Source organism: Triticum aestivum, chromosome 5D, assembly GCF_018294505.1.
Source record: "Triticum aestivum cultivar Chinese Spring chromosome 5D, IWGSC CS RefSeq v2.1, whole genome shotgun sequence".
NCBI classification, from domain to species: domain Eukaryota; kingdom Viridiplantae; phylum Streptophyta; class Magnoliopsida; order Poales; family Poaceae; genus Triticum; species Triticum aestivum.
This window is the reverse complement of record NC_057808.1, coordinates 248,623,467-248,644,739: the sequence shown is the minus strand read 5'-3', so window position 1 is coordinate 248,644,739 and position 21,273 is coordinate 248,623,467.

Genomic DNA, 21,273 nt, shown 5'->3' with positions numbered 1-21,273 from the left:
ATCAAGATCTATAGAGATAGATCAAGACGCTTGATGATACTTTCAAAGAACGCACACCTTGACATGATTTTGAAAGAGTTCAAATAGATCAGCAACGAAGGAGTTCTTGGCTGTGTTACAAGGTGTGAGTATTGAGTAAGACTCAAGACCTGACCACAGCATAAGAGAGAGAAAGGACGAAGGTCGTCCCCTATGCTTTAGATGTAGGCTCTACAGTATGCTATGCTGTGTACCGCACATGAAGTGTGCCTTGCCATGAGTTGGTCAAGGGGTACAATAGTGATCCGGGAATGGATCACATGACAGCGGTCGAACTTATCCTTAGTATCTAGTGGACTAAGGAATTTTCTCGATTATGGAGGTGAAAAGGAGTTCGTCGTAAAGGGTTACGTCGATGCGAACTTTGACACTAATCCGGATGACTCTGAGTAGTAAACCGGATTCGTATAGTAGAGCAATTACTTGAAATGGCTCCAAGTAGCGCGTGGTAGCATCCACAAAGATGACATAGATATTCGTAAAGCACACACGGATCTGAAAGGTTCAGACCCGTTGACTAATAACCTCTCTCACAAGCATAACATGATCAAACCAGAACTCATTGAGTGTTAATCACATAGAGATGTGAGCTAGATTGTTGACTCTAGTAGACTCTTGGGTGTTGGTCCCATGGTGATGTGACCTGTCAGTGTTAATCACATGGTGATGTGAACTAGATTATTGACTCTAGTGCAAGTGGGAGACTGTTGGAAATATGCCCTAGAGGCAATAATAAATAGGTTATTATTATATTTCCTTGTTCATGATAATCGTTTATTATCCATGCTAGAATTGTATTGATAGGAAACTCAGATACATGTGTGGATACATAGACAACACCATGTCCCTGGTAAGCCTCTAGTTGACTAGCTCATTGATCAATAGATGGTTACGGTTTCCTGACCATGGACATTGGATGTCGTTGATAACGGGATCACATCATTAGGAGAATGATGTGATGGACAAGACCCAATCCTAAGCCTAGCACAAGATCGTGTAGTTCGTTTGCTCAGAGCTTTTCTAATGTCAAGTATCACTTCCTTAGACCATGAGATTGTGCAACTCCCGGATACCGTAGGAATGCTTTGGGTGTGCCAAACGTCACAACGTAACTGGGTGGCTATAAAGGTGCACTACGGGTATCTCCGAAAGTGTCTGTTGGGTTGGCACGAATCGAGACTGGGATTTGTCACTCCGTGTAAACGGAGAGGTATCTCTGGGCCCACTCGGTAGGACATCATCATTATGTGCACAATGTGACCAAGGAGTTGATCACGGGATGATGTGAGTTACGGAACGAGTAAAGAGACTTGCCGGTAACGAGATTGAACAAGGTATAGGGATACCGACGATCGAATCTCGGGCAAGTAACATACCGATGGACAAAGGGAATTGAATACGGGACTGATTGAATCCCCGACATCGTGGTTCATCCGATGAGATCATCGTGGAACATGTGCGAGCCAACATGGGTATCCAGATCCCGCTGTTGGTTATTGACCGGAGAACGTCTCGGTCATGTCTGCATGGTTCCCGAACCCGTAGGGTCTACACACTTAAGGTTCGATGACGCTAGGGTTATAGGGAAAGCATGTACGTGGTTACCGAATGTTGTTCGGAGTCCCGGATGAGATCCCGGACGTCACGAGGAGTTCCGGAATGGTCCGGAGGTAAAGATTTATATATGGAAAGTTGTTGTTCGGGTTCCGGGAAAAGTTCGGGTTTTTTCGGTATTGTACCGGGAAGCTTCCAGAAGATTCCGGAGGATTCCGGAGGGGTCCGGAGGTCCGGAAAATGTTCCACCACGTCCAATACAGTAGCATGGGCTGTAAGGGGGCGCCCTAGCCTTAATGGGCCAGGGGAACCAGCCCCCCCAAGGCCCATGCGCATGGGAGAGGGGAAACCCTAAGGGGGAGGGCCTCCACTTGACTTGGGAGGCACTCCTCCCCCCTTTGGCCGCCCCCCAAGCCCCATCTAGGGCTAGCCGCACCCCTTGAGGGGGGAAACCCTAGATGGGGGCGCAGCCCTCCCCCTCCCCTATATATACTTGAGGTTTGGGCTGCCATACAGACACGAGAAAGTCTCCTTTTGGTGCTGCCCTACCCCTCTCCCTCCTCCTCCTCTCCCACGGTGCTTGGCGAAGCCCTGCGGGATTGCCACGCTCCTCCACCACCACCATGCCGTCGTGTTGCTGCTGGATGGAGTCTTCCTCAACCTCTCCCTCTCTCCTTGCTGGATCAAGGCGTGGGAGACGTCACCGGGCTGCACGTGTGTTGAACGCGGAGGCACCGTTCTTTCGGTGCTTAGATCGGAATCAACCGCGATCTGAATCGCTACGAGTACGACTCCCTCATCCGCGTTCTTGCAACGCTTCCGCATCGCGATCTACAAGGGTATGTAGATTCACTCCCCTTCCCCTCGTTGCTAGATTACTCCATAGATTGATCTTGGTGATGCGTAGAAAATTTTGAATTTCTGCTACGTTCCCCAACACACTCCGCAATGAACTCCGCCAGGACTCTGCTCTGGATTGTCGAAGTACTTTCAAACTTCAAACCAAAGCTTGAAAGCTCCAAGGCCCACTCCACAATCCTTCCGGTTGAGTCTGGGTTGTGCAGTATCCGTTGTAACGGGAGGCGGGTGACGATGGTGATTTCATGTGCTTGGAAGTAGTGACGCAGCTTCCTCGAGGCCATAAGGAGGCCGAAGAGCAATTTCTGCACACCAGAGTACTTTGACCTAGCCCCCTGTAGGAGGGAGCTGACAAAGTCAACCGGGTGCTGCATCATCTTCTTCTTCTGCACCACCTCATTTGATTGCATGGGCCCTGTCCTGATGGTGTCAGACTCTGCCGGGGGCCTTGCCTTGTCGGCATCGGGCCCTGCTAGGGGAATCTCTGGCTTGCCATCCGCCAGTCCCGCCGTCGCCACTACCTCTTCATCGACCTCCCTCTGCGCCACTAGTGCGGCACTGACCACTTGATTCGTCGCCGCCAGATACAGCAGCAACGGCTCTTGTGGTTTAGGCGCAACCAGTATTGGTGAAGAGGAAAGGTATTTCTTCAGATCCTGCAACGCTGCCTCGGCCTCTAGGGTCCACTCCATTGGGCCCGCCTTCTTCAAGATTTTGAAAAAGGGAAGGGCACGCTCAGTGGACTTGGAGATGAATCTGCTCATGGCGGCAACGCAGCCAGTGAGCCGACGCACATCCTTGATCCGCTTGGGTGCCTCAATCTGCTCAATAGCCTTGATCTTGTCCCGGTTTGCCTCGATCCCACGCTGTGACACAAAGAACCCGAGAAGTTTGCCGGACGGAACGCCGAAGACACACTTTTCAGGGTTCAACTTGAGGTTGATCTTGCGTAGGTTGGCAAACGTCTCTTCTAAGTCTCGTATAAGGGTTGCCTTGTCCTTGGTTTTGACCACTATGTCATCCATATAAGCTTCCATATTTCTATGTAGTTGGGGATCAAAACCAATTTGGACCGCCCTTGCGAATGTCGAGCCAGCACTCTTCAACCCGAAAGGCATCCGTAAAAAGCAATACATACCACTTGGGGTGATGAATGTTGTCTTCTCTTCGTCTTCCGTTGTCATGAAGATCTGGTGGTAGCCCGAGTAGGCGTCGAGGAATGATAACAGATCGCACCCGGCCGTGGAGTCAACAATCTGGTCAATGCGCGGCAACGGGAAGGGGTCCTTAGGACAAGCCTTATTGATATCTGTGTAATCAATACACAGCCTCCACTTCCCGTTCGCCTTGCGCACCACCACCGGATTGGCCAGCCACGTCAGATGGAGCACTCCTCTCACCAAGCCCACCGCTTCCAACTTCCTGATCTCCTCGCTGATGAATTCCTGTCGTTCCAAAGCTTGCTTCCTGACCTTCTGCTTGATGGGTCGCGCAGGGGGACAGACAGCAAGATGGTGCTCAATCACTTCCCTACGAACGCCGGGGATGTCGGATGCTTGCCATGCAAACACATCGACATTTGCCCGCAGGAAAGTGACGAGCGCGCTTTCCTATTTGCTGTCGAGGGTGGAGCTTATGGTGAAAGCCCCTCCCGTGCCATCCTCCTTGACGGACACCCTCTTGGTCTCTGGTGGTGCAGCTCTGGATTTCTTGCTCTTGCCGGTGGAGCTCTCTGGCACGTCCTCGATGGTAGCACAACACTCCGAAGAGGTGCGCTTGCCGGAGTGGGTGCGAGAGGTCTTGCCGGTCATCTTCTTCCCTCCCGGGGCTTCAGCGGCAGGAGCAGTGCCTTGGTGGCAGCTGCTGCAACTGCTTCTGTAGAGTTGGTCAGCGCAGATCAGCGCGTCCTTCTTGTCGGAGGGGACGGTGATGATGGTCATCGGCCCAGGCATCTTCAGCGTGTTGTAGGCGTAGTGCGACGCCGCCATGAACTTGGCTAGTGTCGGGCGGCCGAGGATCCCGTAGTAGGGAAAGGGGATCTCGGCTACATCGAAGACAATCCTCTCCATCCTATAGTTCAACTCGCCTCCAAACGTCACAGGCAATGTGACCTTCCCCTTCAGCTAGCTCCTTCCCGGGTTGACCCCTTGAAACGTGCCCGTTTCCTCGAGGTCTCCATTAGGAATTTGCAGCCTTTTGATCACAACGGGTGAGATCAAGTTCATACCGGGCCCGCTGTCAACCAGCATCTTGTTCACCTTGAGGTTGCGTACCGTTGGTGAGACCAACAACGGTAAACACCCGACCGCAGTTGTGCGGTCAGGGTGGTCCTCGGCGTCAAAGATGAGGGGCGTGCTGGACCACTTCAGTGGCTTCTGAGCGTCGAACGAGGGCTCCGCTGCTGTGATCTCACGCACCCACTGTTTGAGCTGGCGGTGAGAAGTATGCAGCGAGGCGCCACCATCGACGCACATGGCCTCCGTAGCCTTCTGAAACTCATGCTCGCCGGACTCGGCGTCCTCGTCATGATCATCGTCTTCCTGCTTCTTGTCACGGCCCCGAGCGGGCCTCTCTTGCTGGTTATCCTTGCCGCGGCGACCTCCTTGGTCGCCACGCTTCTTGCCGAATCCTTCGGCACCATCCTAACCCTTCTCCTTGTCCCGCCTCTCATACTCGGCCTTTTGCTTTTCGGCAAGCAGCTCGACTTGTCGGCGGTTCTGGAGGTCGTGGCCCTTGGTGCGGTGGATCTTGCAATACTGCTTGTCGGAGCCTCCTAGCTTGTCGGCGGCTGCCAAGGCCCGGCAGGCGGCGCACCCAGCAATCTCCTTGTCGGGGTCGTCTGCCTTATCCTTCTTGGCAGCACCGGTGTCGTCGGATCCCTCGACTGCAAGCACGGCCTTGCCCTTGCGTTTCCTGTTGCGACGCCGGCCCTTCTTCTCGGGGCGGCGGTGTCTTCATCAGTAGAGTCGGTTTTCACGCCGGCGTCCTCGCCGGGGTACTTCCTTCCCTCTTCAGCCCGGGCGCACCTATCGGCCAGAACATAAAGTTCAGCCACATCCTTAACCTTGTTCATCGCCAGCTCTTCACGCATCTTGCGATTGCGCATGTTCTGATGGAATGCGCTAATCACGGCGGCGGGATGAACATCGGGGATGTTGTACTGCACTCGGCTGAACCTCTGTATGTACTTGCGCAGGGTTCCCCCTTCCTTCTTGGGAATGATGTGCAAATCACTGGCCTGGCCATGAGCTTGGTGGCCTCCAGTGAAGGCACCAACGAACTCATGGCACAGATCCGACCAAGAAGAAATGGAATCCGCTGGCAAGTGCATCAACCAAGACATGACGTTGGGCTTCAGTGCCAACGGGAAGTAATTGGCAAGCACCTTATCGTCGCGAGCTCCAGCAGCTTGCATCGCGATGGTGTAGATGCTGAGGAACTCTAACGGATGGGTCTTGTCGTTGTACTTCTCGCCGATGTCGGGCTTGAACGTGCGGTGGGATGGCCACTGGAACTGCCGCAGCTCACGAGTAAAGGCTGGGCAACCCACCTTGTAAGGTAGGCCGCCAGAGCCCCCCGGTGCTGGGTGGTCCATAGTGGGCCCCGCCCGCTTATCTGACTGGTAGCGTGTATCGCGCCGGCGCTCGATGGTGGTTCGGGCGTCTTCATGAGCTCGCTCCCGAAGAACTTGGCGCTGATCGCGGTGGGTCCGTGGGTCGGACGACGCTATGGAAATGTTATCACAAGCATCGTCACGACAGACCGGCACCGGCGGCAACTGGCGCGGGGGAGGAGAGTGCACTGTGGCTGCAGCTCCCCCGGTCCTTCCACCGCTGGCATGTGGTGGCTCTACGGAGCGCCGGCCCGAGGGCCCCGCCGGTCGCGGATCATCTTTGTTGGTGACGGTGACGAGGCTCCGGATGGTGGCTCTCCACTCGTCGAGCTTTTTCGCAGCAGGAGGGAAGTCGAGGAGCAGCTGCGCGTGCTCCAAAGCTTCTGCTGGCGTGGGTGGTGGCGAAAGCTGCGTGGACCGTGGCGCGTTTCGACTTCTAACCACGTTAGAAGGAGCGCTATCACGGCCCAACGGCTGCGTGCCATTTTCACCAGCACTTCGGCGGGCATGTTGGCCTCCTTCGTCCCGCAGATAATGCACAGGGCTCTTCCCACGGCGGTGTCCAGGGTCACCGGTGTGGTGACGCTGCTCGTCGCGCACACCCTGGGAAGAGCGCGCTGTGGGCGCCGGGGTGGGCGTCTTGGAGGTCGTCGCGCCGCCCGTGGGTGGCACGGTGATAACCCACAAGTATAGGGGATCGCAACAGTTTTCGGGGGTAGAGTATTCAACCCAAATTTATTGATTCGACACAAGGGGAGCCAAAGAATATTCTCAAGTATTAGCAGTTGAGTTGTCAATTCAACCACACCTGGATAACTTAATATCTGCAGCAAAGTATTTAGTAGCAAAGTAGTATGATAGTAACGGTAACAGTAGCAAAGTAATATTTTTGGGTTTTGTAGTAATTGAAACAATAGCAACGGAAAAGTAAATAATTGAAGAACAATATGTGAAAAGCTTGTAGGCATTGGATCGATGATGGAGAATTATGCCGGATGCGGTTCATCATGTAACAGTCATAACATAGGGTGACACAGTACTAGCTCCAATTCATCAATGTAATGTAGGCATGTATTCCGAATAGTCATACGTGCTTATGGAAAAGAACTTGCATGACATCTTTTGTCCTACCCTCCCGTGGCAGCGGGGTCCTAATGGAAACTATGGGATATTAAGGCCTCCTTTTAATAGAGTACCGGACCAAAGCATTAACACATTGTGAATACATGAACTCCTCAAACTACGCTCATCACCAGGAGTGGTCCCGATTATTGTCACTTCGGGGTTGCCGGATCATAACACGTACTAGGTGACTATAGACTTGCAAGATAGGATCAAGAACTCACATATATTCATGAAAACAAAATAGGTTCAGATCTGAAATCATGGCACTCGGGCCCTAGTGGCAAGCATTAAGCATAGCAAAGTCATAGCAACATCAATCTCAGAACATAGTGGATACTAGTGATCAAACCCTAACAACACTAACTCGATTACATGATAAATCTCATCCAACCCATCACCATCCAGCAAGCCTACAATGGAATTACTCACGCACGGCGGTGAGCATCATGACATTGGTGATGGAGGATGGTTGATGATGACGATGGCGACGGATTCCCCTCTCTGGAGCCCCGAACGGACTCCAGATCAGCCCTCCCGAGAGAGATTAGGGCTTGGCGGCGGCTCCGTATCGTAAAACGCGATGAATCTTTCTTTCTGATTTTTTTCTCCCCAAACACGAATATATGGAGTTGGAGTTGAGGTCGGTGGAGCTCCAGGGGGCCCACGAGGCAGGGGGCGCGCCCAGGGGGGCAGGCACGCCCCCACCCTCGTGGAGAGGGTGTGGGCCCACTGGCCTTGATTCTTTCGCCAGTATTTTTTATATTTTCAAAAAATAATCTCCGTGAAGTTTCAGGTCATTCCGAGAACTTTTGTTTCTGCACAAAAATAACACCATGGCAATTCTGCTGAAAACAGCGTCAGTGCGGGTTAGTTCCATTCAAATCATGCAAGTTAGAGTCCAAAACAAGGGCAAAAGTGTTTGGAAAAGTAGATACAACGGACACGTATCAACTCCCCCAAGCTTAAACCTTTGCTTGTCCTCAAGCAATTCAGTTGATAAACTAAAAGTGATAAAGAAAAACTTTTACAAACTCTGTTTGCTCTTGTTGTTGTAAATATGTAAAGCCAGCATTCAAGTTTTCAGCAAAGATTATGAACTAACCATATTCGCAATAACACTTAGGTCTCATGTTTACTCATATCAATAGCATAATCAACTAGCGAGCAATAATAATAAATCTCAGATGACAACACTTTCTCAAAACAATCATAATATGATATAACAAGATGGTATCTCGCTAGCCCTTTCTGAGACCGCAAAACATAAATGCAGAGCACCTTTAAAGATCAAGGACTAACTAGACATTGTAATTCATGGTAAAAGAGATCCAATCATATCATACCCAATATAAACTAATAGTAATGGATGCAAACGATAGCGGTGCTCTCCAGCTGGTGCTTTTAATAAGAGGGTGATGACTCAACATAAAAGTAAATAGATAGGCCCTTCACAGAGGGAAGCAGGGATTTGTAGAGGTGCCAGAGCTCGATTTTGAAATAGAGATGAATAATATTTTGAGCGGCATACTTTAATTGTCAACATAACAACCAATAGATGGCGTTATCTTCCATGCTACACACATTATAGGCGGTTCCCAAACAGAATGGTAAAGTTTATACCCCCCCCCCTCCACCAACAAGCATCAAGCCATGGCTTGCTCGAAACAACGAGTGCCTCCAACTAACAAGAGTCCCGGGGGAGTTTTGTTTGCAATTATTTTAATTTAATTTGCATAAAGCATGGGACTGGGCATCCCGGTGACCAGCCATTTTCTCGTGAGTGAGGAGCGGAGTCCACTCCTCTTGAGAATAACCCGCCTAACATGGAAGATACGGACAGCCCTAGTTGATACATGAGCTATTCGAGCATACAAAACAGAATTTCATTTGAAGGTTTAGAGTTTGGCACATACAAATTTACTTGGAACGGCAGGTAGATACCGCATATAGGAAGGTATAGTGGACTCATATGGAATAACTTTGGGGTTTAAGGGATTGGATGCACAAGCAGTATTCCCGCTTAGTACAAGTGAAGGCTAGAAAAAGACTGGGAAGCGACCAACTAGAGAGCGACAACAGTCATGAACATGCATTAAAATTAATAAACATTGAATGCAAGCATGAGTAGTATATAATCCACCATGAACATAAATATCATGAAGGCTATGTTGATTTGTTTCAACTACATGTGTGAACATGTGCCAAGTCAAGTCACTTGAATCACTCAAAGGAGGATACCACCCCATCATACCACATCACAACCATTTTAATAGCATGTTGGCACGCAAGGTAAACCATTATAAACTCCTAGCTAATTAAGCATGGCATAAGCAACTATAATATCTAATTGTCATTGCATACATGTTTATTCATAATAAGTTGAATCAGGAACGATGAACTAATCATATTTACAAAAACAAGAGAGGTCGAGTTCATACCAGCTTCTCTCATTTCAATCAGTCCATCATATATCGTCATAATTGCCTTTCACTTGCACGATCGAACGATGTGAATAATAATAATAGTGCACGTGCATTGGACTAAGCTGGAATCTGCGAGCATTCAATAAACAGGAGAAGACAAGGCAATATGGGCTCTTGGTTAAATCAACAATAATGCATATAAGAGCCACTTCAACAATTTTATCATGGTCTTCTCCTATCGACCCCCAAAGAAAAGAAAAGAAATAAAACTATTTACACGGGAAAGCTCCCAACAAGCAAAAGAAGAACAGGAAATATTTTTGGGTTTTCTTTTAATAATTGCTACTACAGCAAGAAAGTAAACTAGCTAAAAGCTACTACTATTTTTTTTTAGTTTTCTTAAGGTTTTTCAAACACACAAGAAGAAAGCATAAAAAGAAAAATAAACTAGCATGGATATTACAGTGAAAAAGTATGAGCACCGACAACTAGCAATGAGTGTGTGAACATAAATGTAATGTCGGTGAGAGATACGTACTCCCCCAAGCTTAGGATTTTGGCCTAAGTTGGTCTATTGCCACGGCTGGCCTGGCAGATATCCAAAGTTATAGTTGGGGTTGTACTGAGATGCAGCAGTTATTGCATCGTGGGCTGCAGCTTGGAGGCGAGCTATCTCAGCCCTCCTGTCGTACTCGTTCGCCTCCTCCCTGGTTATGAAATATCTCCCCTTCGCCTGAAAGTCAAAGAAAGTAGGAGCAGGGAGAGCAACGTGATAGGTGCGTCGTCTGTCAAAGATTAGTCGGTACTGGAGGAACTGATCGTTCCTCTCAACAAAACAATGACGAACCATAGCCTCATAATCTAACCGAACAGGAGGCAACTCAATATCATACTCATGTATGGGTATATTAAGAAAATTAGCTAAACGGGTTGCATAAATTCCACCAAAGGAATCTCCATTAAATCTATTATTATGCAACCTACGTGCAACAATGGCTCCCAAATTATAATGTTTATCTCCTAATACAGCACTCCCGAGAACACTGAGGTCGGGGACACACATGTGACATGCTTCATCCTTACCATTTATGCACCTACCTATGAAGAGAGCAAAATAATGTATAGAAGGAAAATGAATGCTCCCTATGGTAGCTTGTGCTATGTCTCTAGATTCCCCCACAGTTATACTAGCAAGAAAATCTCTAAATTCAGATTTGCGAGGTTCACTAGGACTACCCCATTGTGGAAGTTTGCAAGCAGTATTAAAATCCTCTAAGTCCATAGTATAAGAATTTTCATAAAGATCAAACAGGACAGTTTGAGAATCGCGTGACGATGAAAATTCAAACCTCCTCACAAAGGAATCAGTGAGATAGTGGTACTGACGGCACTTATCTGCCTCGAAGCTCACAAGATCAGCGTTACGCACATATGCGTTAAATTCTTCCTTGATTCCTGCTCGATCCATGAGGTCCTCTGAAGGGCATTCACAAGCCCGCACTTGAGCGTCCCTTGGTGGTTCATCGTCGGCATCGCGCATTGCGAGCCTGGGTCCTTGCTTCCTTGAAGGGCCACCTTGGTACATTTTCCTAAACATATTTCTTCCTCTGAAAAATTTCTGAAATTTTTAGTAACTTCAAATAAAAGTGAACCAAGCTCAACAAAATCGATAGCAACTACTCCCACAAGTGCCTAGAGACTATATCATGCATTAGAACTACTTGGAACCCTATAAATTTGACATGCAAGCTCAAGAACATGGTCACCTAGGCAGCACAAATTTGCAATGAATAAAGCACTAGAACAAAAACTAATTGGACCAATGGAGGAGTCACATACCAAGGAACAATCCCCCAAAGCAGTTTTGTGAGAGGTGCTTTGAGCTAGGAGATCGAAAATCGCAGCAAAATGAGCTAGAACTTGTGCTTGAGCTGGTTGGTTATTTTTTTGGGAGGAAGGAGTGTGTGGTGCAGGAATAAGTGGAGGGGAGCCACCATGGGCCCACGAGGCAGGGGGCGCGCCCAGGGGGTGTGCGCGCCCTGGACCCTCGTGGCCAGGTGCCAGCTCCCCCTGCTGTGTTCTCAGTGCCAGATATTCTCAAATATTCCAGAAAAAATCATATTAAATTGGCAGGGCATTTGGAGAACTTTTATTTTTGAGGTATTTTTTATTGCACGGATAAATCAGAAAACTGACAGAAAATACTATTTTTGCTTTATTTCAACTAAATAACAGAAAGTAAAAGGAGGGTACAGAAGGTTGTGCCTTCTAACTTCATCCATCTCATGTTCATCAAAAGGAATCCACTAACAAGGTTGATCAAGTCTTGTTAGCAAACTCATTCCGAATAACATGGAACCGGAGAAATTCCGAATAACACTATGTTACCTCAACGGGGATATGCACATCCCCAATAATAAGAATATCATATTTCTTCTTGACAGTAGGTAGAGGAAATTCAAAACCTCCAAAAATAATCGATGGAATTTTTTCAATAGAGTTTATACTGTGAACTTGAGGTTGTTTCCTCGGAAAGTGTACTGTATGCTCATTGCCATTAACATGAAAAGTGACATTGCCTTTGTTGCAATCAATAACAGCCCCTGCAGTATTCAAAAAGGGTCTTCCAAGAATAATAGACATACTATCATCCTCGGGGATATCAAGAATAACAAAGACCGTTAAAATATTAACGTTTGCAACCACAACAGGCACATCCTCACAAATACCGACAGGTATAGCAGTTGATTTATCAGCCATTTGCAAAGATATTTCAGTAGGTGTCAACTTATTCAAATCAAGTCTACGATATAAAGAGAGAGGCATAACACTAACACCGGCTCCAAGATCACATAAAGCAGTTCTAACATAATTTCTTTTAATGGAGCATGGTATAGTGGGTACTCCTGGATCTCCTAGTTTCTTAGGTATTCCACCCTTAAAAGTATAATTAGCAAGCATGGTGGAAATTTTAGCTTCCGGTATCTTTCTTTTATTTGTGACAATTTCTTTCATGTACTTAGCATAAGGATTCATTTTGAGCATATCAGTTAAACGCATACGCATAAAGATAGGTCTAATCATTTCAGCAAAGCGCTCAAAATCCTCATCATCCTTTTTCTTGGATGGTTTGGGAGGAAAAGGCATGGGTTTCTGAACCCATGGCTCTCTTTCTTTGCCGTGCTTCCTAGCAACAAACTCTCTCTTATCATAACGTTGATTCTTTGATTGTGGGTTATCAAGATCGACAGCAGGTTCAATTTCTACATCATTATCATTGCTAGGTTTAGCATCAACATGAACATCATCATTAACATTATCACTAGGTTCATGTTCATTACCAGATTGTATTTCAGCATCAGAAATAGAAATATCATTGGGATTCTCAGGTGTGTCTACAACAGGTTCACTAGAAGCATGCAAAGTCCTATCATTTTTCTTTTTCTTCTTTTTAGAAGGACTAGGTGCATCTATATTAGTTCTTTGAGAATCCTGCTCAATTCTCTTAGGGTGACCTTCAGGATACAAAGGTTCCTGAGTCACTTTACCATCTCTAGTTGCAACTTTAGTAGCATAGTCATTATTCTTACTATTCAATTCATTGAGCAAATCATTCTGAGCTTTAAGTACTTGTTCTACTTGAGTGGTAACCATAGAAGCATGTTTACTAATGAGTTTAAGTTCACCTTTAACTCTAGACATATAATCACTCAAGTGTTCAAGCATATAAGAATTGTGTTTCAATTGTCTACCAACATAAGCATTGAAGTTTTCTTGTTTGACAATAAAATTATCAAACTCATCTAAGCATTGGCTAGCAGACTTATAACGAGGAATATCACCTTCATCAAATCTATAGAGAGAATTTACCTTTACTACCTGTGTCGGGATATCAAGACCATGAGTTTCTTCAATAGGTGATGAATTAAGACCATATATTTCTTCAATAGGCGGTAAATTAAGACCATGTATTTCTTCAATAGGAGGTAAATTCTTAACATCTTCAGCTTTTATACCTTTTTCTTTCATAGATTTCTTTGCCTCTTGCATATCTTCAGGACTGAGAAATAGAACACCCCTCTTCTTCGGAGTTGGCTTAGGAGTTGGTTCAGGAAGTGTCTATTTTCATTAGCCAACATATTATTCAATAGAATTTCAGCTTGATCAATAGTTCTTTCCCTGAAAACACAACCAGCACAACTATCCAGGTGGTCTCTGGAAGCATCGGTTAGTCCATTATAAAAGATATCAAGTATTTCATTTTCCTTAAGAGGATGATCAGGCAAAGCATTAAGTAATTGGAGAAGCCTCCCCCAAGATTGTGGGAGGCTCTCTTCAATTTGCACAAAATTATATATTTCCCTTAAAGCACCTTGTTTCTTATGAGCAGAGAAATATTTAGAAGAGAGGTAATAAATCATATCCCGGGGACTACGCACACAACCAGGATCAAGAGAATTAAACCATATCTTAGCATCACCCTTTAATGAGAACGGAAATATTTTAAGGATATAGTAATAGCTAGTTTTCTCATCATTAGTGAACAGGGTGGCTATATCATTTAATTTAGTAAGATGTGCCACAACAGTTTCAGATTCATAGCCATAAAAAGGATCGGATTCAACCAAAGTAATTATATCAGGGTCGACAGAGAATTCATAATCCTTATCAGTAACAAATATAGGTGAAGTAGCATAAGCAGGATCATATTTCATTCTAGCATTCAGAGTTTTTTGTTTCATCTTAGCTAATAATTTCTTAAGATCACTTCTATCATTGCAAGCAAGAAAGTCTCTAGCAGTTTCTTCATCCATAACATAGCCCTCAGGCACAACAGGCAATTCATATTTAGGGGGAGAATCTTCATCATCACTTTCATCAATATTATCAGTTTCAATAATTTCATTTTCTCTAGCCCTAGCAAGTTGTTCATCCAGAAATTCACCAAGTAGCACAGTAGTATCAAGCATAGAAGTAGTTTCATCATAAGTATCATGCATAGCAGAAGTGGCATCATCAATAACATGCGACATATCAGAATTAATAGCAGAAGCAGGTTTAGGTGTCGCAAGCTTACTCAAAACAGAAGGTGAATCAAGTGCAGAGCTAGATGGCAGTTCCTTACCTCCCCTCGTAGTTGAGGGATAATTTTTGTTTACCAGTAGATATAAATCCCAAGTGACTCAAAGAATAGAGCTATGCTCCCTGGCAATGGCGCCAGAAAATAGTCTTGATAACCCACAAGTATAGGGGATCGCAACAGTTTTCGAGGGTAGAGTATTCAAGCCAAATTTATTGATTCGACACAAGGGGAGCCAAAGAATATTCAAGTATTAGCAGTTGAGTTGTCAATTCAACCACACCTGGATAGCTTAATATGTGCAGCAAAGTATTTAGTAGCAAAGTAGTATGATAGTAACGGTAACAGTAGCAAAGTAATATTTTTGGGTTTTGTAGTAATTGTAACAGTAGCAACGGAAAAGTAAATAAGCGAAGAACAATATGTGAAAAGCTCGTAGGCATTGGATCGGTGATGGAGAATTATGCCGGATGCGGTTCATCATGTAACAGCCATAACATAGGGTGACACAGAACTAGCTCCAATTCATCAATGTAATGTAGGCATGTATTCCGAATATAGTCATACGTGCTTATGGAAAAGAACTTGCATGACATCTTTCGTCCTACCCTCCCATGGCAGCGGGGTCCTAATGGAAACTAAGGGATATTAAGGCCTCCTTTTAATAAAGTACCGGACCAAAGCATTAACACATAGTGAATACATGAACTCCTCAAACTACGGTCATCACCGGGAGTGGTCCCGATTATTGTCACTTCGGGGTTGCCGGATCATAACACATAGTAGGTGACTATAGACTCGCAAGATAGGATCAAGAACTCACATATATTCATGAAAACATAATAGGTTCAGATCTGAAATCATGGCACTCGGGCCCTAGTGACAAGCATTAAGCATAGCAACGTCATAGCAACATCAATCTCAGAACATAGTGGATACTAGGGATCAAACCCTAACAAAACTAACTCGATTACATGATAAATCTCATCCAACCCATCACCGTCCAGCAAGCCTACAATGGAATTACTCACACACGGCGGTGAGCATCATGACAATGGTGATGGAGGATGGTTGATGGTGATGATGATGGCGACGGATTCCCCTCTCCGGAGCCCCGAACGGACTCCAGATCAGCCCTCCCGAGAGAGATTAGGGCTTGGCGGTGGCTCCGTATCGTAAAACGCAATGAATCTTTCTCTTTGATTTTTTTCTCCCCGAACACGAATATATGGAGTTGGAGTTGAGGTCGGTGGAGCTCCAGGGGGCCCACGAGGCAGGGGGGCGCGCCCATGGGGGCAGGCACGCCTCCCACCCTCGTGGAGAGGGTGTGGACCCCTGGCCTTGATTCTTTCGCCAGTATTTTTTATATTTTCCAAAAATAATCTCCGTGAAGTTTCAGGTCATTCCGAGAACTTTTGTTTCTGCACAAAAATAACACCATGGCAATTCTGCTGAAAACAGCATCAGTCTGGGTTAGTTCCATTCAAATCATGCAAGTTAGTGTCCAAAACAAGGGCAAAAGTGTTTGGAAAAGTATATACGACGGAGACGTATCACACGACGACGCCCTCGGAGGGCCCCGCGCCGCCTGCGGGGGGGCCCAGCTCTGTCTCTGGATTTTGCGGTGTGCGGCCCGTCGTATCACGCACGAACGACGCCGCTTGCCAGGCTCTGACTGCGAGAGCGATGTTGGTGCTCGTGGGCCGCGCCTCGGGTCCTGTCCGCGAGCGGCCCGCTGCTCGCCCGCACCGGTACGGGCCGTCCGGCTCCCGGCGAACCGACCGCCGTGGCCGCCTTCTTCTTGGGAGCCATGGAGATGAAGAACTGCTAGACCAGATTCTCACAACTGCGCCCCCTACCTGGCGCGCCAAAGATGTCAGTGGGAACGACAGCTATGGAATCACTGGGATCCCTTCTACGGTCGGCGGGCGCGAGGTTGTGCAAAGAGCAGGTCTGGCAGGAAGCACACGGATCGTTTACCCAGGTTCGGGCCACGAAGATGCGTAATACCCTAGTCCTGCTTTGGTGGGTGTATTGGATGTTCTTGTGTTCTTGAGCTAGCTACGGGGTGCAACTTGCCCAAAAGAGCCGAATCCCTCTCCTGGTCCCTCGGGCCTCCTTTTATATGCAAAAAGGGGTTGCCACAGTGGCACACAGCTGGTGGAAATGTCTACAGTTGATAAAACTATCCTCTGGGACCGTCGGACAAACATTTTTTTAATGCGCTGCCGACGTGTCCCCCTTGCTTTATTGGGGACGGCAAGGAAGCACGTCCCAGCTGTCGCCGCCTCGCCTGGCCTTGACACGCGTCCAAGCTGGCGAGGCGTCGTGGCACCATGTTGGCTAGCTGCTGGGCTGGCGCGGTGGTGGAGCCTTCATGAAGGGTCGCATGCCACCACGCAGGTGCTTGTTGAGTCGGTGTAGAGGCCGCCCGTCGCCACGCAGGTGCCTGCCCAGCTGGTTGAGCTGGCAGCTGCTTGGGGACGGCGGTGGAGTCTTGGCTGGCGCGGGCCTGGCAGTGGCCCCGCTGATGCCTTCGGCAAGGGTCTTGCCATGGCGTTGCAGTCGTCCCCGGCAAGGCGCTTGCCGGTGGTCTTGTGCATTTCCTCGGCTAGGATCCTACCGAGGGTCGTCGTCTTCTGGTCCTCATCTGATCTCACATGTTTATGATCTTGACGAAGATATGCATGCCACCACAGAGGCGCCTCCCGAGCCTTGGTTCCAATGTAGCTGGTGGTGTTGGGACCCATGGGCTCAAGGGTGGCTTGCTCCGCTGGCATCGGGCAGGCTACCCCGGCAAGGCTCTTGCCGGGGCTGCGGAGGCTGCCTCAGCAAGGATCTTGCCGAGGGAGTCCACCTCGCACTCTTGCTCTTCTGCGTTTCTGGTCTTGGCGTTGCCTTGGTTGTCTTGTGCTTTGGATTCTCTCCGGCTCCCCTCCTCTGCCCTGCTAAGTGTGCCCGCGACGCATGGCTCTGACTGCCCATGCACAAGTAAAGGGGTCAAAAGGAGAGCCCCTACTTTTGTACACCGACAGTCCTCTTCCAATGACTCTCGTTTGTTGACCACGCCGCGCCAAGCGCAACAAGGCGGTGGACAACGGCGAGGCTCCAGACTGGAACGACACGGAGATGGGGAAGACGCGGCAGTGGAGTCGCAGACGGAGAGGAGTGGGAAACTTGACTGGTTCGGGTGCGGGGTGGGCCTACACTCGGCAGAGAATAACAGGAGGTGCGGATTGGAGGGATGGCCTGGCCGTCGGCGGGGTAGCGTTTCGCTGTGAGGCGCGCAAAATAACACCACTAGACGCTGGAGGCCGAGCAGGCGGTCCTGGCAGCGCTGGGGGAAGAAGACGAGAGATTGAAGAAGAATGCCGGCCATTGGATGTAAATCCAACGCCTTGCTTAGGCTTCGGCCTACTGGCCCACATGTCAGCCAGTCCATTTGTTTTTTTAGTCCATTTGGTGGGCTAGGTGAAACAATGATGTAGCATCTATGTAGCCCGTTTATATATATGGTAGAATTTAAAGCCCATTTGCATTTTTCTCGAAATCCACGGACTTGCTGGGCTGGGTGAAAATATCATGTTGGGCTGGACGGAGAAATGTTATAAAAACATAAACACATGATTGCACGTCTATTACTGCATTGGTCAGTAAAATCTTTGCAAGCTTATGTACGCAATCACTAGGAGTTAACTTGCCAAGTTATATATAAACAATTATTATTATTATTTTGTAAGAACTTTCAATTTGCGAAATAAATATCATTTTAATTTGATGAGTTAATAGGACGTGGGGTATTATTATTTTTTAGGCTAGACGTGGGGCAGTTGAGTTGGTTCTGTAGGGAAAAGTACTGGGAGAAAACTCAGCTTACATCGAAAAACAAAGTGGGAGAAAATTTAGATATAGGATTAATGAAAACGAAAAATAAAGGAAGTGGGAAGGTCTATAAAATGGTTGGACGAACGACAGGTTTAACGGAACCTTATGTTGTTTCTATTATATATATATATATATATATATATATATATAATAAGATATAAATAGAACTGAGTTGTGCGTCGTCTTGAAAAAACAAACATAACTTGGATTGCTGATGTTATAAACAAGCTAGGTTGGGAGGCCCAGAGGCCGCTTGATACCTGCTGGATCCAAAAAGCGTTGAAACATGTCATGGGTTGCCCATGTTAAACAACAAAACCTAGGCCAATTCTACCAAGTCAAGTAACACCCTACACATGCAAGTCTAAGAGTTGAGCAGCGGAAAGTAAAGACTTTCATATGAACGTAAAGGAGGGGTCGGAGAAATCAAACGCAATGAAGACACGGTGATTTTGGCGTGGTTCCGATAGGTGGTGCTATCATATGTCCACATTGATGGAGACTTCAAACCACAGAGGGCTCCACCCACGAAGTGTCCACGAAGAAGCAACCTTGTCTCTTCCACCATGGCTTGCATCCATAGAGGTCTAGCCTCACTCGGGGTAGATCTTCACAAAGTAGGCGATCTCCTTGCCCTTACAAACTCCTTGGTTCAACTCCATAATATCTCGGAGGCTCCCAAGTGACACCTAACCATTCTAGGAGACACCACTCTCCAAAAGGTGATAGACGGTATTGTTGATGATGAACTCCTTGCTCTTGTGCTTCAAATGATAGTCTCCTCAACTCTCAATCACTCTCTCACATATTTGGCTTGGGTAGGAGAAGGATTGGAGTGGAAAGCAACTTGAGGAGGCTATAAATCGGGGTTCAAATGGTTGGATTGGAATCTCTTGATCTCAACACATGAGTAGGTGGTTCTCTCTTAGAAAATGAAAGGTGGAAGTGTAGATTCGTTCTGATGGCTCTCTTAGAGAGTAGGTGGGGTGGAGGGGTATTTATAGCCTTCACCTAAAATCCAACCATTACACACTTTTGAGTCAACTCAATGACACCGGTCCAAAAACTCGGTGATACCAACCTGTGTAAAAGATATGAACGTTGGGCTTTTCAGTGGGACTGAAGTGTAAATCTTGGACAGGCTAAAATGCGATAACCTAGGTAGGACTTTGTTTCGGTAGTTCTAATCAGTTCAACTCGGTGATTCCGAAGTGAACGAATTGGCTTACAAAAACTTGGTCACAGCAACTCGGTGAGACCGAAATTCTAGGGTTTGGCTTGGCAATGTATAGGATCAACTCGATGGGTCCAGAGGGAATGCTTTCGGTGGGACCGAGTTGGCTTTTTAGGGTTTGGACATATATGAAGTGGAGAAAGTGTTTGGCGGTTTTGGAGCAATATCATCAAGCACTTGAGGAATTGAGTCATGATCAAATCCTCATCCCCTTTTAATAGTATTGGCTTTCCTATGGACTCAATGTGATCTTGGACCACTTAACAAAAAAATGTAGAGTCTTGAATATTTTCCAATTCCATGTCCTTCGCATTTTGAGGGGTCCACATTCACATGTCCTTGACATGCCAATCATTGATCTTTTCTGAAATCTATTTTCAATAAGCATTAGATCAATGGTATATATGTTGTTTTGAATTATCAAAACCACTCGGGGATTAGTTGCACTTTCAAGTATGATCGGCATATTGTAGGATAGAGACACCCCCATCCACGAGATGTGGGATCAGCTCCCCTAGTTGGTCGTCGTACTTGGCTCTACCAATGAGGATTGCCAGCATATCTGCAACAACATTAAAATGATTTGGAGACAACGGATCTCCCTGGCGCAATCCCTTTTGAGTCTGGAAATAATGGCCCACATCATCATTTACCTTGACACCAACCTTGCCTCCTTGTAAAAAAGCCTCGGCCCGCTTCCTCCAAGCAGAGTCGAAGCCCTTCATACACAGAACTTGCTGCACAAAAGACCAATTAAATTTATCGTAGGCCTTTTCAAAATTCAGTTTGAAGATGACTCCATCAAGTTTCTTCGAAAGAATTTTGTAAAGTTTCATGTAGAACCATAATACCCTCTAGAATGTGGCGCCTAGGCATGAAAATAGTCCATATCGGTTAACCATAGTATGCGCAATCTGTGTAAGACAATTTGTACCCACTTTGATAAAAAATCTTAAAACTAACATTGAGCAAAAAAATCGCTCTGAAATGCTCAATGCCAACCGCCTCTTTCTTCTTAGGCAGCAAAGTAATAGTCCCAAAGTTAAGCTTAAATAACTGAAGTCGGTCATTGAAAAGATTATGAAACATGGGCATCAAGTGTAACGCCCGGATAATTAAGCTACAGTAATCCCACGCTAATGATGCCACGTCACCTCTGTCACTGTAATTAACCTCGCGATGATTCGAAACCGTTTCAAAATTTGAATTCAAATTAATGCCAATAATAAAAGTTTTCAAAAATTTAAACAAAAATGTTCGGTGGGTGCCAAATATTACAAGGGTAATTATACTAAAGAAAACATATTTTTATGAAATGCCTAAATAAATTAAATTGAAATAAAACAGAAAAGAAAATAAATAAATAAAAAGAAAATAGAACAAACAAAGAAAAAAAAGGAGAAGGAGAAGCCCCCCCACTGGACCCTGGCCCAACTGGGCCGACCCCAGGCCCAGCCGGCCT